General features: G+C 40.4%; 1 protein-coding gene across 1 annotated transcript in view; it reads left to right on the plus strand.

Annotated features, from left to right (window-relative positions):
• The window catches only part of LOC122820133 (phosphofurin acidic cluster sorting protein 1-like), a 62,204-nt gene that overhangs the window by 598 nt on the left and 41,977 nt on the right, over nt 1-19,629 (plus strand). The window lies entirely within an intron of this gene.

Genomic DNA, 19,629 nt, shown 5'->3' on the forward strand with positions numbered 1-19,629 from the left:
AAATGGGGGTAGTGAGGTGGGGTGGTGGGGGGGGGGGGGCAACAGAAAACCGAGCAATGACTTGTCGTTTTCCGCGCTGGCTGTGAATGGGAAATGACCCAGTCTGTGTTTACACTGGAGGGTTGCAAATACACAAACACACCACGGGTTGCCTAGTTTAGAGAGCCACCTTTTTGGATTTATGGCTGTTGCTGTTGTGTAGAGTTAACCTTTCGGCTCACAGTAAACGGAAACCACTCCTGCACTTTTTACTGTACCTGGCGATCACCGATTCTTCTCAAATAAAATAACCACATGCCCGGTAGCATTTAGAGCCTCATTGCTAAAGATAACACGAGCAGGCATGTTTCCTGCCTATCTTTTATCTCAATATGATTGTGCAGTGGGGGCAGCTGCAAAGGTTTTTTTTTTCTAAGCCACTCTTCAGTTTGCCACACATTTGATCCCTGCAGACACAAAAGAAATGAAGACTTCTTCGCTGTGCAACTGTTCAGAGGTAGTAAATACACAGCTGGAACACAGACTGGTGGCTTCTGGCAAACAAAGGAGAGCTAAAATGATTTGAGATGCTATGTCTTCAACAGATTGTCTGCCGTCTTCTGCCACATGCTGATTATAGGCAGCAGTGGCTCTATTTGATTTTGTGTGTGGGTGTGGGTGTGTGTGTGTGTGTGTGTGTCCATAAGGGCAATGCAGCAAGGTCACACTGGAAGCGAGACACCTTCTCTCACCTAAGCTCACTCCCAGACAACAGACTGAATTAGGTTGCTTTGTTTGAGGGTCCGTCTCTCAATGGAAATCTTCTCCTTTTGCACTTTCTTGTGTGAGCTGTAAAATAGATTCATCAGATTGATGCTCTGTGGTTTGACCCATATTTACAATGCCTCATCGATAGCCTTGCACCACAAATTGGGATTTAATTCAAGGTGCGTAATGGAAACGCTGCTGTGCTGTTGGTGGAGAGACGGCTCAAACTTTAATGCACATACAAGCTTATAATAAATTATCTATAGATTTGTGAAAATCTATACTAATGAAGCACTGGTCACCAATCTACGTTTTGTGTATTACTTTGACTGCTGATAACAGCACAGATGCCCCAATCAATGGGGCAGAGATAGGAATTGGCCAGTTTTTCCTTTATGAGCGCAGATGAAAACAGTGTTTTATTTTTGTTAAATTCATCACAATGAATGAAAAACTCTAGTATTTTCATTTCATCGACATCCCATAGAGCAGAATGAACTCTAATACGCATCTGCTGGACGATAAATTGTCCCAGAAGTTATCGCGATTAATGATAATCTTGTTGTTGTGAGATTATTTTCAAGTAATATAATGGTAATAGTGTAATAATGCAGGAATACATTCTCAAAAATCAATAAACTTTTAAGTTCACATCCAATGTAAATGAACAGAACAACAAATAAAGTGAATTATGAAGTATCTGTAAACAAAGTTGTCCTTCAAAAAGGGGGCTAGTTGAGCCCAGCGCACCGAACTGAAGCTCAGTTTTAGTGGAAGGAGTGAGTGAACGGAGAAAAATGATAAATCATGCTAATAGAAATTATTCAGCTTGTTTTAATTTATTGTGCAATCACCTGATTTATTGTTTATTGCGACAGAATATCTAATGAGCTATTATCACTAAAACTGGAAGACATCTTAAATATCCCAAGTAAATTAACATCATAACTGAAACAAAAATAAAATAGATACTGAAGTCTCCAAACAAAGTGGCCCTTTAGCAAAGGAGCTAATTCAGACCAGTCTGAAGACTTTGTCGCCCAGTTCTTGGTAGAAGAGAAAAACAAAGCAAATTAAAATTATGAAGCCCGTTTTAATTTGTCATGCAATTAATAGCTTTATATCTTATTACAACAGCCTTAATGGTAGGCTTATTTTGAGTTGTTTTTGTTGTTGTTTTTAAAGTCTTCTGGATTTACTGTAAGACATAACCGCTACATTTGTGCACTTTTATTCTCTTATTTTTATGACTCAGTCGGTGATGGATCAAAACGGTAATCTGTAGATCTTCCCTCGTCAAAAACCCGGAAGTCATTATTGGTCAGGAAGAGCCTGATCTTTGCATTTTTAATAAACAGCACTGGAAATGTTTGTTTCCGTCCTCCCTGTCATCTATTGTTTACACAAAGAGAGGAGGCGACGTCACACTGTGTGTGTGAGAGAGAGCAGATTCTGTAAGCAGGAAGTTTTACAATTTGACAACGAAGGTAAAATAATAGTAACTTAATAATACTTAATAATAACTTCCACATCACAAAAAACAGCGTTGCTCTCAGTGCAACCTGTTAGCTTTTAGCCGCATCGACTTTACTGATGGGTGATAAAGATTAGATGTTTGAGTTTCTGATTGTCTGGGCAAGTTCAAAATTGTCCAGATAATTTACTGTAGTAAAGCAACTCTTCAAACTCCCACTAGCACATATTTCCTTTATGGAATGTTCCTTTCTCTGTGGTGCCTCCACATGTGGAGGCAGGCCCTGATGTTTAGCTTATGGGAGTGAAGTGAAAGTCAAGTGGGAATACCGGCGGCATTTAAATGCACCGCATTCATTATCACCCTAAAGGGTAAAGCTGAGTCGTTAATGTTGCTTTTTTAGCTAGCTTTGAGCCATCAGTGTGTTTGAGACACAGCCTCAGGGGTGTGTTTTTGCTTTTTAGCAAAATGTGTGTTTGTGGCTACGTTTTATACACGTGAATAAAGCACGCGTCATTCTAAGTGCATTTTAAACATCCTACTTCCTCTCCTATTTTCTTTTTGTAGACAGTTTATCCTTTAAGTAGATGTGCAAATGCACACAGCTGGCTTGGAATATGTTGTGCCCTAAAACTGGATTACAAAATATTTTTGTTTTTCGTTTTTTTTTTTTTTTTCTTCGGGAGCTTTTCCCTGCAGTCGCCACGGTCCGTCAAATAACTTCGATTCGGCTGCAGTTGCAGCTACACAGAGACTCAGTCACGAAAAAAGAGAAAAAAAAGAAAATGGGGTTTGGAGAGAAATGAAGACAGGGATGAGAGGAGAAGCAGCCTCTGTCATCTGCATTTAAATAGGATTTCTCACAGACATGGGCTGCAGAAACAGCTACAGAAACAATGCTGCCAGCGTTGAAATAACACACATCCAAATCAGATGTTGTGATTCATTTCTGCAAGCATTTTAACTTTCTCGTCGGTTCTTCTTTGCTGCTGCAGCGAGTACTGACAGCTCCGCTCCTATTCGGTTGAGGTGTTGTTGCTCAAACCTCTTCCTGCCTACCCAAAATGCCACTTGGTATGTTGTTTACGCTGTGCTGCAGGCTGAAATTTCCCTCACAGGGACAAACATGTATTCAGCTGCCTCCTCCAAATCCACACTCATAAAAAAAAACTGGGGGAAAAGAAACAGCAAAAAAAATCTACACATAAATGTTTGTCTTTTATTGTTTTTTTTGTTTTTTTTTTTGCCTTTTGTCAATCAACAGGAAATATCAGACAGCGAGAGATAGTATCATCCTTCCCCAAAGCATGAGCAAACCTCAAGTGTTTGTTTCGGAGGTGATCTAGAAACGATTATGACAACACAACTCAATCCGAGGTCATTTGCCCCGATCAGAAGTCCCAACCTCGTTTTTCTGTCTCCCAAAACAGCAGATGGGATTGTTTCCCTGGCTCCACATTCGCTAATTCTTAGAGAAGCGATGGGCGATTCTTCTTCTTCTTGGTGTCTGCTTTTCTATTCTGCAGTGTCGCAAGCACACACTCTCGCACGCATCGAGTAGTGCTTGGCATCCTTCTTCCCTACTCAGCTCATTGGTTCGCATCCCTCACCTCAGGTGGTGAATTTTCTGCAGCCAAATAATCCAAGGCATGAGCAGAGAAACTCTGCTCCCTAGTTTGATGCTTCTCCTCACAAATATAGAGAGAGCGAAGATTAGCAGTTTTTTCGGATGTGCTTCCTGTCAGGCGGAATGTCGTCGACCGTAGCAGCCGCTGCCACATGGTTCGGATTCCTGAATCCGGCAGCGTTTACTTTAGCTCTGTGACGTTGTGCTGCTGCTCTGCATCGGGTATGTCAGGAATGAACCCAGGAGCAGAACTCATCACCCTCCGTCTTTAAAGACGGTTTCTGTGCGACAATAAAAAAACAAGCTGAGGGAAACTGAATCTTTGTTTTGTTGTTTAACAAGAATTTTGCGTTTCAGATAAAAAGGAAGCACAGTTGCTAATTTGCACATTTATTTCTTGCCCTAAAATAGTTCAGGAAGAAACATTTTAGGTGTGGACTCAACGACGGTTGTTGGTTCAAAACTTTTTACATTTTTCCAATCTACAATTTAAAATCTTTCTAATGAGATGCCAAAGAAACTGCCAGAAAGTCTAGATATTTTTCTGTCTGTTTAAAACATTCAATAATGTAAGGCGCCTTCTGCTATAATATTGCTACACACTTCCTGTCTCCTGACTGAAAGACAGTCATTTACAAGAAGGACAAATTCAGCTGTTTGAAAATAGTTTTCTTATGCAACTAAGAAAAACAAAGAACTCAGACATTCATGCTGGAAAAACTGCAGCAGCAGCAGCATCTCCCCTTCACTGTTATTAAGATGAAATTGTTTTCAAATACTACATCGAACACGTCTGTTAGGCAGCCGACTGCATGGTGTCCAGCTGAACAGAATGCCTGTTGATTTATCCAGCTAATACCATGTTCTCCTAGAGTTGCTCCATGAAGAGCAGTAAAAAGCTGTAACCTGTGCGCTTCAAGATCTTCTAACGTAGATTTACTATTAATATGTTCCATCATCAGATGGAATAATTGTTGCTTTATTTGTATTAATTAGAGATAAGCACATTTACTATTGTAGATCTGCAGTAAAACCTTTTATTTTAATTATGTCGTGAGTCTCATACTGGCCCATACCTCCTCAGACATTGGGATCAGTGGTTCAGCCCTTTCAGACTGGGATCTGATAGAAGAAACCAACCAGCTAACTTTGGGTATATTTAAAGAATGATGAAGCAACTACATAAGTTCAACCTTCTTCATGAAGTAGTTTCTCAGCATTTTTTGAAAAATACATGCTTGATCAAGAATTTGATGACTCTTTATCCAAGTGTCTGCTGTTGAAGGTGTGTTACCTAATATTACATGACATTGCCAGTCTTACCCAACAGATCACTGCAAACGTAACACCGGTTGTGACACAAATGGAGCAAGGTTTCTTGGATACACTCAGTACACACACCTTGGGGATTGGGTGTAGAGTGCTGTGACAGTGTTTACTCCCTTACAGATTTCTTCTCTATTTGCTTTATAATGTCTCAGATTACCAAGCAACTTATACTTTTGGATAAAGATAGCCTGACTATGTACACAAGGCAGTTTTCAAGTGATGATTTCATTTTCTAAAGAGCAAAATTCATGATTCCACCAATTCCTTCAGTCTTTAGGAATCGGTCACAAAACCAACACTATGTTTGACTTTCTGTTTGATGGCTTGTTTCTGAAATGCTTTGTTTTTTTTAGGTCAGATGTAACATGGCACACACCTTCCTACAAGATCCACTTTTGTCTTGTGAATCAACAGAACAATTTCCCCAAAGTCTTGAGACTCAACAAGATGATGTTTGGCAAACGGGAGACGGGCCTGTGTGTTATTTTTGGTCAGCAGCGGTTTTGGCCTCGGATGTCATTTTTGCCCAGTCTCTCTTTCTTATTGTTAGATCTTGAACGCTGACCTTAACGGAGGGTAGTGAGGTCTGCGGCGCTGCTGGGAGTTGATGTTCTGGGTGGTCATGTGACCTACTGGTGGAATCACCAATGTGCTCTCAGAATAATTTTGGTTGACCAGCCTCTCTTGGGAGGAAGGTTCACCACTGCTGCATGTTTTTTCTCCAGCTGTGGATTACGGCTCTGGCTTCGGTTCGCTGGTTCCCAAAGTCTAAGACCGTTTCCAGTCGATTTCATTGACTCTCTTACTCTGTTTTTGAATTTTTGTAGAGAATGTGTTGCTATTTTAGCTCATTCATTTAAAAAAATAAGTTATGTTTGAATTCTTACATTTGTGCCTCACAACACCAGTAGTTTTAATAGTTAGGGTAAGCCGAAAACCTTCGACTTAAGACATCACCGTTGAATGCTTTTTAAAATGAGCCCAGAGCTTTGGTAAGGAATACTGCTGGCGTGAGGAAACGCTGTGCTGTAATGCAGGATGTTCTGAATTATACATCGTGCATTTGTTTGACTGGTTTGCAGTAATTGCTCTGCCACACAATAGCTGGTGGTCACGCATCGCTTCTCGAGTGTCAGCATCGCATTACCCCCAAAAACACGGGCCTCTGTGTGCGCACACAAAAGGAAAGAGATGGAAAGAGCACCAGCAGGCTGTTGCATTTATGCAAGAATATAGACACACACACACACACACACACACACACACACACATGCATACTCGCTCAGGGAGGGTTGATCATTAAGAAGCGCTTGCTGTGCCACTTGCCTCATTTCTGCTTGTTTGTGTACTCAGCTGAGTTCTGAGTTTTGCTGTGTGCCTTAGCCTGAAGTGTTGCAGCATATGAAATCTTCTCCTCAGTCTGTGTTCTACTGTTTTTATTCGCAACCTTTCAAAGCCAGTCCTCAGGGAAACGTAATATTAATTTGGGAACATTATTGACATTTATCGTCCGTTTATCCCTTGGCCGGAGGAGTTCATCTGTCCCTTCAGTTTTAAATTTGTCGCAGTTGAATCACCTAACCAGTAAAAGTCAAGTTTCTTTGTCTAGCACATTTTAGCACCAAGGCAGTTCAAAGTGCTTTACGCCATAAAAGCATAAGTAACCAATTATGAAACCAGCAATAAACATTACTTTTTGTCAAAAGCCATCATCAAGCAAACGTACATAAAATATATTGATGTTTCTCCCCCTGCCACTAATCAAAGGCAGCTGTATCAGATGGGTTATTAGCTTTGATTTAGAGGAACTCAGTGTTTCAGGTGTTTTGCAGTTTTCTGGAAGTTTGTTCCAGATTTGTGGCGCATAAAGCTGAATGCTGCTTCTCCAGAAAGCAAATTGTCTCCAGCAATCCTAAACGGACGGGTGTGAAAACATTCACAGATGCCCGTCAACTCCTTGTCGTTGTAAACTCTGCCATCACACACTAAAGGGTTTTACCGGTATGCTTATCTGTGCAAGGACTCCCAAATGAGAGCTCTTTCATGGACCTCTCTAGAACTGAAATGTTCAGGGTGGTAAAGTCAGTTCAGATGAAAACAGAGAAATGGTTCACACTGCAGAACAGTTTCTGTATTTAGATTTTTATTTATTTTTTTTCCTGCATCATTGGCACAAACGGGAGAGAGAGGTGAGGGGCAAAAACATTTCTGACACACTACTCAGAGTGGTTTTATAGCCCAGTGGAGCACAACCTCTACACTCTTGACTCGGGCGAACAACTTAGCTTCATGTCTTTCCATTCCTCTCTCATTCTTTGCTCTCATATCCAGAGAGATAAAAAATACAGAGTTGAGTTTCTCTGCTGGAGTCATGAGCTTCTATGGAGATCCAGTGGTGCTGCCTTAAGCAAGAACAGGTTGTTACATCAAGATTATAGTGATGTGTTTCAGTTTAAAGGGGCAGTATTATGTGAAATCCACTTTTTGAGCTTTATATTGCCCCTTTAGTCATTAGTATAATATTTTAATTGTTTGGCAACAGAAATACCTTTGCTGTTCCTTCTAAAATTACTTATGCTGTCATATTTTTCAGTAATTAAATAAATTTAATGTGGAGAGATTCTTCAGGCTGTTTATTTCGTATGTATGCAATATGTGACATTTTCAACTGTCTTGATGATCTTATAGTAGCGATTAATGTGGCCAGCAATGTTAATGCCAGGACCGTCAGGTTGTTGTAAGTATGGCCTGATGGCGCTTACACATGGTGCATTTAATGATCAAAAGAATATTGGATTTTTGAGTTTAGGCTAGAGAATACTCAAAACCCTTTGATAATTTTTTTTTCCAAGTTACAATAAATGACTGGATCTTTAATGTAAATTCTGAGCAAAAAGAAACCAGCTGGACTCAAACAGAGGTTGTTTGGCTTTATGGCTGCTTTCTGTTTCTTGTCCACAGAGTAAAAAAAAAAAGAAGAAGAAGGAAAAAGCAGCCGAGAATGTAATTTAGCAGAGTTGTTTTCATGCTGCTGCGCTGTAGAGGTCGGACTTGATCGGGGTCAGGAAAACGCTGTGGTCTGAGCAGGCCTTTGTTGCGGTATTCTAATACGGGTTTGCATATTTGAGAGCTGCACTGCTTTTTTTTTTTTTCTCTTCTTGGAGAGACCACACTGTTTAAGAGGGGAGGGTTATAGCTTCCCATATGGCAGCTTAAACACACACACATTGAATAATATCATTTCCAAGGTGTTGTGACTCATGTTCATGGGCAATGTCACTTACATTCACCTCATTTTCATGTAATGTGTTAAGACTAGAGGGTACAGTGACACAGAGTTACATAAAAGGACATATTAACAAAAGATGGATGATCTCACTCGCATAACGTTTGAAATATTCTCCTCTTTTTAAACTTGAGCTTGTTGCAGATGAAAGCTTGAAAACAACAAGCCGGACTGGTTAGACTCTAATCTTGCTGCAAAGCTTTGTTTGTTTGTTTGTTTGTTTGTTTGTTTTTTAAGTTGTGCATCTTTCCAGAAATGTTGCAGCAGGTTTTACTGTAGTGCTGCTGCTGCTGCTGCTGCTGTACATGTGGTGCATGCAAATAATGCATGCATATGCTTTAATCCGCTCCAGCTCAGCTTACATATGGTTCCCCCTAGATGCTAACACAAGCTTGTAATGCAGTTAACACAGATTGACCTTGACACAGTGCATTCGTCTAAGTACTACTGGCGATGTATATTTGCGATGCCTTTCTGTGACAGTTTATCTGTCGATCGTTGGGGTCGGTGAAAGAAAGAGAAGTTTGTTTAGGAAGCTCCTCTCATAATGCCACTTTGATCTCTCTGCCTCTTATGATGGCTGTATCTGGGCAGGAACAGCTGTGATTGATTGGTTGACAACCTAATATGATCAACCCAGCCGGAGCGCAGCTGAACGCTGCTTTGCAGGCCATCGAGCCACGATGGCATCATTTCACCGTCTAAAGATAAACTAACTTAGGCAGGCGGTGTGCTCATTAATCTGTAATCGTGTGTGTGACAGCAAAGAGGGGGTTCTGTCCAACATTCCTGGAGTGAGATCTTATCAAAGAATGTTTTATTGTAAACACTTGACACAAAAACCCGACATGAATGAGAAAATGCAAATGTGAAAAACACAAATAGAATTCGGTACATGCTCACTTTAAATTCTTGGATCCGTTTGGTTACTTCTCGCAGGCTGACCTAATGAGCTTTGACGGGGTTAAATATGCAACATATGTGTTGGAGTAAATGTGTATGCATAGGTTGCCCTCCTTTGGAAGCCACAGTGTGTCCTTGCCTGTGGCTGTGGGAAGTAGAGCATGGCGGAGGGAGACGACAGAACAGAAACAGGCTGCACCACAGTGGAGGAATGGAGCGAGGGAAAGTTTGCATAAATGCTAAGCTAAAGTGCAACATTTTGCTCTTGTATCAAACAGCACACTTTGGGCCAAGTGTAATGGGAGGGTTGTGTCGCGTTGGACTTCCTCACAGAGATGCATTGTAGAGCACGGGTCTGCAGTTCCAGTCCTCGGCGCCGACGTTCTCTTCTTGAAGTAACCTGATTTCAATGAATGGGTCATCAGCAAAAACTCTCTGACAACGTGATGACAGACTGAGGAGATAATTCAGCCATTCAGTTGAACATGTAGGACAGCAGTGCTCAAAGACTGGAATTGGTCGATTCTGTTATAGAGACAGTACTTGTCTTGTGGAGACAAGCTATTTTTGGGTGTTGGTGTCTGTTAACATTATAGAAGAGCTTCAGTTTAGTGCAATGCAACAGGCCAAACTATTGCCAACCAAACCACAGCTACCGGGAGCTGAACTGTCAAAATCTCATACTAGCTAAACGCATCTCTCTCAGTGCAGTTCTTCACATGATAAAACTTTCTCTGAGCTTCTAAATTACGCTAAATGACAAAACCAAGTCTTTTTTTGTGGTGACTTATGCAACCATATTAAGTGATTGCCCAAGACAGTAAGTGTCTTAGAAACATGAAGGAGGACAGAGTGTGTTGTTGAGGAAAAGGAGAAAAAAAAAAAAGCTCTGTGGGTTTCTCAATTCACCCCACAATCACATGTCTGAGTCTGTTTCAAAACAATTTCCATTTATGAATTAAATATTCTGCATCCTGTATGTTTATGCAGGCTGACAGCTCTTAGAGCGGAACGCTCCATGAATACAGAAGTCAAAACAAACCAGCTCGCTGTGTTTGGATCTGCATCTGTGTTCCCTCATCTGCTTTCTGTAAATAAAGGTGTGATACTACATGTTTGATGCAATAAATACTCTCTCTCTCTCTCTCTCTCTCACATGTTGCATTGAGTTTCTGTCAAATTAGTTCTGCTCGCCATACCAAGTTGTTCTGTGCAGATGGAAAAGTGTGCACATGCTTTTATCACAATTTCTGTCATTGCCTATATTTAAGAACTACAATAATGTTTGTCTTCAGATAACAGTCACCTTCTTTTCTGACCCACCGTCAGCGCTGCACTATATTGATACAACAGTCATAGCTGTTTGTGTTGTTCTGTTTATGGGCTGTAAGCACAACTGCACAAACTGCTGGGTGGCTGCTTAGTTTTTATATTTGGTGGCGTCAGAGGAACCTCTCAACAGTGCTGATGTTTCTTTTCTTTTCTTTTCTTCCTGTTTTTTCCAGTTTCTTAATTTATTGCCCAAACAATTTTACCAAGTAACCACAAACTCAGCTTTTTTTCTTCTTTTTCTTTTGAGAAACGGAAAAAACAAAATCCAGATTTAGATGTTTCAGATCATCAGATTTGTCACACAAATAAAACCTAAGTAAATACAAAAGTGCTTTTCTAATGACAATTTAATTTATTAAATTAATTTATTAAATTATGATTTATTTATTAAATTTTTAGGAAAAAAGACTGTCCAAGCCCCCATGGCTGAATGTGAACTGATATTTGCTCCCTCTGTTATATTATTAAACAAGTAGGATTTATCACAATTTTGGTTCAATTTTACCGTGCACAACTCTTTCTACTGCTAGACCTTTAGAACCAAGAAGGTACTTTAGAACCTGTTGGCCAACATGAAGATAGCTGAAAGAGCAGAAACGGCAGTGTGAGCTTTTGAGTTGGACACAGACTCATCAAAGACTCAGAGAAGACAAACGAGTCGCAAAAGAACAAATATATTCTGCAGACTACAAATAAAAATAGAACTTTTTGGGAGGAGTCCTTCCTGTTGCATCTGACGTTGAACCAACAAAGCATCTTTTCGCACCGGAAAGTAAATGTTGCCTGTCCAGATTTTGAGTCAGGGTTCTGCTGTACATTTGTTTTGGAAATAAAAACTGTATAAAGTTTCTTGTTGGTCTGTTTTTGCTTCCTAGACCAATCATCCTGAGAATTGCACACCTGTGTCGTTCAATTAGGTCATGCACACTTGGATCGGAAAGTGGTTGAGCTTGTGTGTTAGTTGGTCGTCGCTCATTTTAGGCTTCGATGCCATAGTATTACATTTCCTATGTTTTACTCTCTCCATTGCAGCCTCTATTGAATCACGCCTAACCTTTCTCTTTCCGTGCGTCCTGCCATGGTGTTCCTGCTTCAGGCGATGTGTCGGCTCATGTCAGCTGAGTGACTTTGGTACTCTCTGCAGAAACTCTGCAAAGAACGACTCGAGCAAGAAGGAAATGGGAACAGAGGGAACATAGATCTTCAGGGGACGAGAGATGATGAAGTGAGGAGTCGGTTGAGTTCAAGACGTCTGAGAGGTTGCCCTCACTCCAGATTTGTCAGGGACTTCCAAAAGGGCTCGGCCTTGTCCCAGTTAATTGATGTTGGTTTCGAGAATCGGCTCAGTCAGAAGAAAGAGTGGTTTGACTTTCGGTGACGAGAGCAGACTGGTTTTGAGCTTGACTTTGAGAACAGCACAAGCAATTCACCACAGATGATTGTGTCAGTGATAGAGTGCAAAGACAGTTGCGTAATTGAGTAGGGGCAAGGTCAGGTATTTCTAAATAAATCTTTCAGAAGACAAATAATTAATGTTTCTGTGCTTTAGAAAACACATTTATTGATGTGTTCACACACCAAACAAAATGGTAGTTTTATTTATTTTATTTATTTACTCAGCGAACATGAAAACAGATTTTTTTTCCTCCCCAAAGTCTCTTTACAATTCCTGATACATTCAAAATGGCTGATTTTGATCCAGGATACAAACATGTATAGTGTCTGTATGTCTCCAATACATTTGCAGGTCTGCTCAGGTTAATATAAAAAAAGTCATCAGAAGGAGAATCAAACATTCACTTGTACTGGTTAAGCACTGCAACCCCATTTTAGTGGAAAAGTCAGATTTACCCAATGAGACGCGTCTCTGCTCCAACACAGCTGGTTCTAATGGCTGAATTACCGCCTCAGTCTGTCATCAAGGTCTGCAGAGGCCTGCTAATTAACCAATCATCTGATTGGGGAGTATTTGGAAACACCAAAAACATGCAGGACTTTAATCCTGGAGAACTGACATTGGAGACCACTGCTCCAAAAGTTCAAATAAAAAAAATTAAAAAAAACAGAAGTTTGAGCTGTGCTTAACTTATTTTACCACCAATTTCCCCCCTTTTTATAGTGGACAAAATCCATCTAAGAGATCATGTTGCATATGATAAAGAAGATTTAAAAATGTATTAGGCATTTTGATTACTGGCTGAAAATTGTACATTAATCATACACTAGTTAAAAGTGATTAGTTATGACTAAACAGAGGGTTATTTTACACTGAATGATGGCACTTTCACCAAATGGATATTCAGTCTGAATGAGCGGAAGGCAAAGAAAATCTGTGTAAATCATCCACGGATCATGAAGCTAGACAGATGGAGGTGGGTGAGGAGGGCATGTAGTGAGAAGTCTGGGGGGAGGGTGGGAGAGCCAAGATGGTGAGAGGAGAGAATAGTATTAGTCTATGAGGAGGAGGAGCGAAGATGGGTCGAATTGAATGAAGGTGAGAGAGGGAAAAAAAAGTGGGTTTAACGGAAAGGGAGTACATCAAAGCCAGGATGATTTAGCGAAGGTTCGGGGAGCAGCTGGGGCAGAGACACATGAGCTGATGGAGAAATTAGCTTTGCGCCAAGTGCTCTTTTTTCCTTCACACCATTAATTTTCCCTCTTGAGCGCTCTTCATCACCTTTCTCCTGCCTGCTTCCGTTTGTTTTCAGTTTTCTACCTCTCTCTCCTTTGTCTCTCCCTTGCAATAGGAACATATGTTGCTGATGATGTCAGCAGGAAGCTAAATCTAAGCTATTTGTCTTGTGCTCTGTCCACCTTTTCACAGGGTGTCCACGCATCCTTAAAATGTCTTAAATTCATTAAAGAAAATAGAGCTAGCCTTAACGACTTTAATCACAGGTCTTAACTCTTGTAGGATTTCTTATTGTCATTTTATGTAAGGTTTTTTTTCTAGTGGGACCATTCTATTGGCTGAAAGATTTAGTCATGCGCAGCCATCTTTGTCTTAAGGTGGTTTAGGCTATTGTTAACGAGTTGCTAATGCTTACTTTCTTGCTAGTTAGCTAGCCAGAGAGCACAAAGCGGCTGCCAAGAGCCACAAAAAGACCCCAGAAATGTCACAGTTTTGGTTTTCTGATTTTATTTTGTATGTCTCGACATGATATATGTCTTAAATGTGTTTCATCATGGTCTTGAAAAGTCTTAAATTTGATATAAACCCTATTCTCGCTCTGGTCTTTCTCCCTCTCAAAGGCACCTTTATGGTTCAGATCCACAGTTCCTACAGATCTGATGGTTCTGCCTCTAAGAGCATTTTTGTGGCCGTTTCTGTTGTCTGCTTACAGTCAATTTTTGGATCTCTGAGCTGAGGCAGCTTCATCCGTTATCATAGATTTAGTCATGGCGTCCTTCCCAGATCTGCTGCGTCATGGCCTTGCCACTTTAGGCCACAGCAAATCAACACAATACTTTGGACCTTTACTGAATCAAAGTGTCAGTTCGCCCGTTACACCCAATAACACAAAAAATACACTCCGATTATTGAAATGACTTCTTTCGGTTCGAAGGAGAAACAAATCTTTGTCACATGCTTCTGCCAAAAACGTAATTATCAGAGAGCCGAGGACAACAATGCAGCAGCTATTTCTGCTTTTGTGGGGAAGGATTTCACAAGCTAATATGATATACGTAGGAGTTCTTGAATATCAGTGAAACAAAGCAGACAATTAACAGTACGCTCACTCTTGAGATAACAAAAACAGAGGAGATGCCCAATGCTTTCCTTTTTCTATTTAGCATCCTCCTTTCTTCTCTTTCTATTTTCTTCTTTCAGTCTCAGTTTGCAAACGGCCAGAAAAGCCGAGTGATTTTAAAGATGACGGTGGATGTTTCCTATTGGTGGACTCTGTGCCTCCACTACTTCAAACCAACCTCCAGTTTAAGATTGGACACGCTGAAGGCAACTCTCTCAAAGATTGTTGCTTTTTGTTTTTCAATTATGATGAAAAAGTAACAGTGATTCTGGGATATGCTTCAACATTTTGTTTCATGCAATCATAGACAGATTGATTCATGTGCACCTAGACTTTTAATTGCATCTGTATTGCATATATTGTGCATATTTATTTTTTTTAGGTCTTGAGTGCAAGACCCTTTCCGATGCTGCTCTGGGCATCTGCCCATAGATAGCCGCTGATCCAGACATTCGGTAAACTTCTAATAAAGTTTGCTCACTAGGGACAATAGAAGTCCTCCTTCAGAGTCTGGTGCACTCTGCACTTTGACTGAAGTGAATTTATCTTTTCATAGGTTGGCATTTTCATTAGGAAATGTAATTAACATTGATTTCCAATCAGCATTACAAACAGGAACGAGCTTAAGTGTAATCAGTCGCTGTGGGTACATAATATCAATCCTGCTGACAGGTCTGTCTCAAAGTTTTTCAGCTGACAGTGAAAAGTTCAAGTTTAGCTCAGTGAGGGGAAGATAAGAAGAGAAACCGCTCAGACACCACTTTTATTTTATTTTTATTTTTTTATGCAGGTAAGTTGTTGACATCCTGTATTTTCTGACCTGCTCTGGAGCAAGTTAGGTTACCATGGTGACAGACCTAGGTAGGAAGTGAACTGGCTTTTCGAAACTGGAGATTACAACAACAAAAGTCACTAGTCTTGCTTCATGGTACCGGTCCATGAACTGTTCTCTATAGTATGGTTATGGTTGGTTTGTCTTTTAGATTTTTTTATTATAAAGAAAATTCAGCAAATGAAGAATTTCAATGTTAGGTCTAATATTGTTATTGATAATCTCTCTGTGTAAAAAGGGTTTGTAAATGTAACTTTATCATCTTTCAGCCTCGTGGCTACGCTGAGCAGAGGCAGAATGAAAAAGCTGGCATCTTGTCAGAACATTGTTGGACTTTTTTTCTTTTTCTCTCTTCCTCAAATGAACAGGAATCGCATTCCCTTAAACGCAACATGAAGTCTGTGTCATTTTGGGTTATCCTACTTTGCTGTTCCACAGGTTGAGTTCAGGCCATTCGCTGCAATTTGTCGTTATTACTCAAAGGAACCCTTTTCTATTTATTGCAGAAAAGGGTTCTGTTCTGTGTCAGTGTGTAGTGGAGCTGTGATTGGATGTCATCCTGTTTTTTGTTTTTTTCTTCTATTTCCCAGTCCAGAAGTAGATCAAAGCTACATGTTAAGTGTATATATACTTCCAATACCCTCTGGGGTAAGTGTGCAAACATATTCATCTTCATATTCATCTCTCTGCTCCATTTCTGCTCCATTCTTCCTGTTCACTGACTCACCACCATTATATTCATGAGCTGTGACTCAACACATTCACTTTGTGCAAGATTCTTTTTCAAAACTTGTGCTTTTTTTTGTCTCATCCCTTTCTTCTTCTGCAAGATTTCCCTTCCTGGATTCCAATTACCGATGTTTACTTTTTCTTTTATTGGTCTACAACAACATCCTCGTTTTTCCCCCCATCCCAAGTTCTTCCTCCTTGGATACCTACGACTCTCAGCTGACATCTCCCAAAACACGCTCACTCGCGCGCACAGTTAACTCCCATCTCTTTCAGAACCCGGCGTCAGGTGCCGCCCACGTACAGAAATGTGCGTACTAGATAGCCCCGTATGAAAACATCAAAAACTGAATAGGGCGGCCACCTACACGCAGCCGCATGCTCAAATAGTTCCCCCCCCTGCTGTGGGCAAAAGCACACAGTGGAGAGGCACGACAGAGTTTAAGTCTACACATGTTGCAAAGAAACACACACTCAGTTCGTTTGTTTTAACTGCTGTTGTTATGTATGAGTCACTGGAAAACACACATGTAGCTGCACAGGAAAGCCACATTCAGCAGCCCGTATAGCGCACATTGTTCATGTGGTTGAATGGCACGAATGGAGACCGCAACTACGTTATGTACAACCTGTAACCTACTTATGCCAGCGTTCAATCACCCACTCTGTTTCTCTGTCTGTTCCGCCCACGCGCTCAGACCGACACATACATTTACACTCCGTTTCACTGAAGCACCCACACGCATGTGCTAGCAGACTCATGTGCTTATTCATCGAACACACACATGCTTGCGTAGGAGATCACCGAATGCTAAGCAGGCACAAGCATCTCAGAGAGCGGATGGGTATGTGTGTGTGTGTGTGTGTGTGTGTGTGTGTGTGTGTGTGTGTGTGTGTGTGTGTGTGTTTACACGCAAGTCCAGCTGCTCAGAGGTTAAAAAGTCTTGGGGATTTTGTGCGGTCGCCGCTCAGATATCTTGGGAATTTTCACATCTTTGATGTTTGAAGTTATCAGGTGTGGTGGCATTTAAAAAACCCCCCAAAAAACAGGGAAAATAAACTTTCCACAGACGAATCAGAAGCTGCAATTTTCTGTTCGGATGAGTTTTGTCATTGGTCAAGTGGATCCGTCCGCCACGTCAAATCGCAATCGGCATCACAGTTTCAGTGTGTGCCACGCTGCAGTCACAAAGAATTACCTTGATGGAATATTATCCAGGCTATAGTAGTAAAATGTTATGCAAGACTGTATTTCTTTCTCCTCCAACCTGTCAGTTGGAACTTGAATCTGAGAATAGCATCGCATCTGACTTAATTGCATTTGTTGTGATGATGTTCTAGTAGTTGTTCTTCTTCTTCTGCTTGCATTTAGAAGTATTGTTGTCAATAAAAGATAACTGTCTGTAGCTCTTCATTTTACAAGGAGATGCATCTGTCAGATTTTACCATCCAAGACCATTTCTGCAAATTTAGATTTCCCTTTTGGAAGAGTAATGTAAGACACAGTGGCTGTTCGGTGTCTGTGGGGGTTGCTAGAGGCTACAGCTGTCCCCAAATATGCTTGAATACTTGAATATTTGGGGTGCACCGATTTATCGGTCGATCTATTGTCGCCAATTTTCTTAATTTTTGGAGATCCGTGATTGGTTGATTTTTACATGTGAATCGACAACAAGCCAGAAAATTACAATAGGGCACCATATTGAATACTAAAGATTTCCTCTAAAAAGGCTTATATGTCCCATTTTATTAGTTTCAACACCAAATACAGCATAATATACATTAATACACAAAGTGGAAACTGTTTTATTAACAATTAGCATGATTAGTGCAGCTTTAAAACCAGCATTTTGTTTTTCCTGTAAAATGAAGATCTAACTTGCTGTCCATCTTATTTGTTGAAGTCTTGCTCTTTCACAGCCCCAGTGAATTGTAGAAAATACACTTTTGTTTTAGATATCTTTAAATACCTTCTGAAATCTTCTAACAAATATGGCTTGCGATACTGAAAATACCCAACTCTGAGTCTTCTTTCTGCAGTAACAGAGGCGGACGTTTGTCGAATTCAGTCGGCCGTGATGTTTATTGTGTCCAATTTTCTGAGTTCCGTTCTTTGGTCATTTTTCAAATCGATAATAGCATTGTTAGCATTTGCGGATCTTGCAGAAGTTAAAATAAATTATTTAATATTGGGAATATCAAACATTACTGAAAGTGAAGCCATGGTGGATTAGAATCAGACTTGTTGTGAAATATCAACACTCATTTCTATTCAGCCATCCATCCATTTTCCAACACCCTTGTCCCTAATGGGGTCGGGAGGGTTGCTGGTTCCTCTCCAGCTACGTTCCGGGCGAGAGGCGGGGTTCACCCTGGACAGGTCGCCAGTCTGTCACAGGCAACACAGAAACAGACAGGACACACAACCATGCACACACACACACACACACACACACACACACACACACACACACACACACACATTTAGAGAGACCAATTAACCTGACAGTCATGTTTTTGGACTGTGGGAGGAAGCCGAAGAACCCGGAGAGAACCCACCATGCACAGGGAGAACATGCAAACTCCATGCAGAAAGACCCCGGGCCGGGATCCTTAAATCAGTTTGTTCAGTTTGACTCGGATCACGTTTCCCTAGAAGAGGGCTCGACAGAAAACATGATTTACACTCCAGTCTGCAAAATGCATTATTCCACAGATGGATTTCCCTGTCTTTTTATTCCTATGTACTCGGTTCCAATGTGCTGCTGCTTGTACCATATCCATTAATGTCTGGTCTGGTACTGTGTTCATTTCAGCCAATGAACAAGACTGGCAACCTATAATCTAGAAAAATCAAATCTTTGCTATTTAAATGTCACTGCTCTTGCTCTTTGAAATCCTGCTTTGTCTCATCTTATTAATTAAAAAATCTAACACTCATTCTTCATCCATGTTTTTGCTTCTGTGCTTTTAAGAATAAATGGAGACAAAAAGATGGCTAACAAACTGAAACAAACATCTATTCAGAATAGGCCCTAAACAATTAATCGTGATGAATTGATTATTGAAATAATTGTCAACTAATTTAGTAAACGATTAATCGTTAGCTGAAGCAAAGACTCAAAAAGGCCATTTATTTAAAAATAACATATTCAGAACAGTAATTAAGCCAAAACTGAGCAAAAATGTACATTTTGCATTGAAGATAAAACCCTCTTTGCAAATGTTTTACCCAAAATTTTAGTTTTATCTTCACCCGTTTCAAATGCATCAAAGAAATGCTGCTGTTGCATCTTAGTTGTATCTTTTAATTCATTTGTTATATTGCATAAAAAAATGTAGTGAACAAACAAAAAAGTCTGTAGAATGAGACGTGTTTTAAATCCGATTAATCGTCAGAATAATCGATTGCTAAAATAATCGTTAGTTGCTGCCCTGATTCAGGACACATTGTTGACAGACGGCATTAGACTGCACACATCTGCAACGGGTAGGTTCCACATCAAACCAAAACTAAAAGTTGACTTTACAAAGTAACGAGAAGCAGAAGGGAGAGCAGGGCTTTGGGTTGGAGGGAAAAACAGTGGTGCTATCAGAAGAGACAGATGGAGATTTGTG

The sequence above is a fragment of the Gambusia affinis genome, linkage group LG18 (assembly GCF_019740435.1).
Source record: "Gambusia affinis linkage group LG18, SWU_Gaff_1.0, whole genome shotgun sequence".
NCBI classification, from domain to species: domain Eukaryota; kingdom Metazoa; phylum Chordata; class Actinopteri; order Cyprinodontiformes; family Poeciliidae; genus Gambusia; species Gambusia affinis.